The following is a 3,589-nucleotide window of genomic DNA, read 5'->3' on the forward strand; positions in this document are numbered from 1 at the left end:
CTGTAGTTTCATGAGTCTATATTTTTGTCCCATCCTCGTATTTGAGAGAGGCTTTTGGACTCTTAGGGCTTCCCCTGGTGGCTCAGATGGCAAAAAATCTGCCTGTAATGCAGGAGACCCGGGTTCAACCCCTGGATCGGGAAGATCCCTTAGAGAAAGGAATGGTTACCCACTCCAGTATTCTTGCCTGGAGAATCCCATGGACGAAGGAACCTGGTGAGCTACAGTCCATGGGGTTGCAAAGAGTCAGACACGACTGAGCGACTATCACTTTCACTATCACTCTCTAGCCTCAGCCATGGACAGCTGGAAGTTTCTGTTTAGCAATCTATTTTTCTAGCCAGAACTTTGGTACTTCATGTAAAATTGTTATCCTTAAAATATTATCATTTAACTAGCCCTGGCTAGTGTAAGCATGTGATTATTCCCCTTAAGTACCTTAAAATCCCCTCCTAAGGTCTCAAGAAGCACTCTCACCACCCTGGCTTTCTGATCTGGTTGCTACCAGTTGGAAACAATATAAGTGAACATCTCTCCTCTCTCCTTTGTCAGTTCTCTCCTCTCTTCTTTCTGTGTGTTTGTTGATAACTCAGAACTCGACTGACATTATTGTTGCAGTTCTAACTAGTCCTTTCAAGTCTGTAATAATGCTTTAGGAGAGAATTTATTTCTAAGTGTGTACAATTAAATTAAGATTTCTATAGCAGGCATTGTGAAAGAAATTGGGTCACATGGTTTTACACAGTTTTGAACATTGAAAGTATAGTGCATGAGAAACTTAAAAGCAGGGTCACAATATTTGTGTTGTCATTTAACCCAATTCAGGAAAAGAATAAATGTTTTGACTGAAACTTTTGTTTTGAATTCATGTAGTTCTAGAAAGGTCATTTGGTGTAGACTTTTCTGCCTTAGAAAAGTCTGTGTCTGTTCCTCTTGCCTTTACTTTTCTTTTGTACTTTATTTTTAAGGGAGGTGGTATCATATGAAAGGTTCCACTTATCTCTTTCAAAGGAAATTTAAAGGTTATCTATGACATCCCAAAACCAGTGCACAGTGAGGCCTTGTATATTAAGCTTGAACTCAAATAGGAAAGATCTATACCTTTATTTAGCAGGGGAAAAAAACTAGCAAATTGCATTTGCTCTGAGGTGTATTCTGAGAACAAGTAGTCATTGTTGTGAGCAGTACAATGTAGCTTGCTCTTTCGTGTTAAACTTGAGCCTTGGCTAGGAATTACCAATGGATTTATATGTTATATATTTAAGTAAATCAAATCCTTAACCTCTTTGGACACGTATTCGTTACAGAATCAAATTTTCCTTAGGCCAAGGATTAGAAAGCAGACTCTGATTCAAGTAACACTACTTAGTTAATACAATCCTTAAATCTTCCTTTCTAGGAAACATACGTGTCATACTTTAGAAAGTCTAGGCACAAAGTTCAACTTTTTAAGCTTTCTTAAATTCCAGAGTCCAACAGTATGAGTATTATGAAATGTCATGCCAAAATCAAAACATTAGCAATATAAAACTTATTCTAGACAGTCACCGAAAGACTGAAGTCTGCTTGAAATATTCTTTTTTCATGTATTGACTTTTATTTTTTACAGGAAATTCATCATGTTTAAATTGATTTAGCAGTAAATTCAAAATCATGAGTATAGCACTTTCTTTGCCCATTTTCATATTTGTTTTCTTCTCAGAATAATTTTAAAGATTCAGTCAGTTCAGTTGCTCAGTTGAGTCCAACTCTTTGTGACCCATGGACTACAGCATGCCAGGCTTCCCTCTCCATCACCAACTCTCAGAGCTTGCTCAGACTCATGATCATCGAGTTCATGATGCCATCCACCCAATCTCACCCTCTGTCATCCCCTTCTCCTCCTGCCTTAAATCTTTCCCAGCATTGGGATCTTTTCAAATAAGTCAGCTCTTTGCATCAGGTGGCCAAAGTATTGGAGCTTCAACTTCAACATCAGTCCTTCCAATGAATATTCAGGATTGATTTCCTTTAGGATTGACTGGTTTGATCTCTTTGCTGTCCAAAGGCCTCTCAAGAGTTTTCTCCAACACCACAGTTCAAAAGCACCAATTCTTGGCACTCAGCTTTCTTTATGGTCCAACTCTCACATCTATGCATGACTACTGGAAAAATGGTAACTGGCTAGATGGACCTTTGTCGGCAAAGTGATGTCTCTGCTTTTGAATATGCTGTCTAGGTTTGTCATAGCTTTTCTTCCAAGGAGCAAGTATCTTAATTTCATGGCTACAGTCACTATCTGCAGTGATTTTGGAGCCCAAGAAAATAGTCTGTCACTGATTCCATTGTTTCCCCATCTATTTGCCATCAATCTTTTGAAGATTGATAGCACCTTGAAAAAATTATTTTTCTGCAAACATGCAGGGTTCTGTATGTAAGTGTGAGGTAGTTTTCTATTTATTATTCCATACACTGTAGAAGTTAAAGTCCTAAATTCTCAGTGTAATTTGTTTTTGCAACTTATACATAAAGCTTGAATTTAGGGTATCAGGGGAAAAAAAAGGTGTCCTCTACCCTTTCTAGGTTCTTCTAGCTGGTCTAAGAATTAACTGACATGAGACATTAATAAGAAAAAATCAGATTCAATTGTATACAAACAGGGCCCCACAGGAAAAGGAAACCCAAGGACTATTTAGGAAATTGAGGCTTACCTACCATCTGAGAGAAACAAAAGAGTGTGAGGGTTGTGACTTCAAAAGGGAGGAAAGCAGTTCGCATCGAGGTGGAGAAGCACATGTTTGGTAAAGAAGTGTTGCTTTGCCAGCAGAGACAGTGACGCAGAGTACTCTGGTCTCCAGGCCCTGCTGAGTGCCCTGCCACCACACCCGACCCAAGTTCTTTGTAGGTATCTCTGGTGACTGCTCTTTCCGGATCAGATCTTTTATCTAAATGCTTTTGGGCAGTTAAGGTGGAGGTGAAAAAAAAAAAAAAGACTTCCTGAGTCTAGGGTTTCTTAAAAATAATCAGCCTAATCTAGTCATCATGTCAAAGAGATATATTTTGGGGTGCAAAATTTTGCTCCCCTACAAGGGTAAGCTACATAAATGATTAAGAGAATATTTTGAAATTCCTTATTAACTTAATCACTAATTGAAAATGCCTGCACTCACTTCAGATTTCATTTTCTGAGGATAGCACTCAGAAATTTGCTTTTTAAAAAAAATGGTGATGTTCATTTTGAAAACCCTATCATTTGGGTAGCAACAGTTAAAGTGTAATTTAGTTTGAAATCTATGGTTTTACATGAACCTTGAGCATGCCCAAAATATAACACTTCATTTTCATTTATAATTAGTGTTTCTTGAAAGTCTGAACCCCATAAACAGTGGACCAGCAGAATAAAGTTGCTTTCATCCCCCACACAAAATGGAGACCTAAGGGTTTTGAAAGGCTGGACTAATCTATAAGTAATGTAGCCATTTGGAAAAAGGAAGTCATATCTCTGTTCCTACCTCTATTACACCGTTCCCTAAAATGATGCAATCTGTAAATTAATAACATAAATGTGAAAACAAGAAACAAAACTACAAAAGCTTTAGCATGTATGAGA

This window comes from Ovis canadensis, chromosome 8 (assembly GCF_042477335.2).
Source record: "Ovis canadensis isolate MfBH-ARS-UI-01 breed Bighorn chromosome 8, ARS-UI_OviCan_v2, whole genome shotgun sequence".
In the NCBI taxonomy this organism is placed as follows: domain Eukaryota; kingdom Metazoa; phylum Chordata; class Mammalia; order Artiodactyla; family Bovidae; genus Ovis; species Ovis canadensis.